The sequence below is a fragment of the Diachasma alloeum genome, unplaced genomic scaffold (assembly GCF_001412515.2).
Source record: "Diachasma alloeum isolate Michigan unplaced genomic scaffold, Dall2.0 Dall_scaffold_00188, whole genome shotgun sequence".
In the NCBI taxonomy this organism is placed as follows: domain Eukaryota; kingdom Metazoa; phylum Arthropoda; class Insecta; order Hymenoptera; family Braconidae; genus Diachasma; species Diachasma alloeum.
In genome coordinates, this window is record NW_021680354.1 from 498,605 (window position 1) to 499,082 (window position 478).

A 478-nucleotide genomic window follows, 5' to 3' on the forward strand; every position below is an offset into this window, starting at 1 on the left:
TCAAGTTCCTTAAATTCTCATTCAATATATGAATATTATGTACCTAAAATTACTGGATAGTTTCGAATGCTAAAGCAATTATAATTGTCCAAATCGAAAATAGAAGTATTCAACTTTACTAATGTTGCGTTTAGTAAGGTTTTCTCCAAAGTTGATTAGAATCAGTAGCTAGAATTATGAGATTATAGAATTTGAATGCGACACAATGAAAACCATGATCAATTTTTTCGCTTCAAAAAATGATAATAATCATATCCAAATTAAAAAATTGCAGAGAACAAGAATGATGATATTTGTGTCATATCCTCTGAATCATTAACATGAATGTCAGATTCACGAAAAAGGTTGGAGCAGAAGTCACACGGTCATTTCAAGTTTTTATTTGCAATTTGGCGCTGGAAACATGAAATGACGATATTCAGAGGGAGCCAGTTTTTTCCGGATGTAAGATGATTCGGCAGTTTTCCGGAGAATTTAA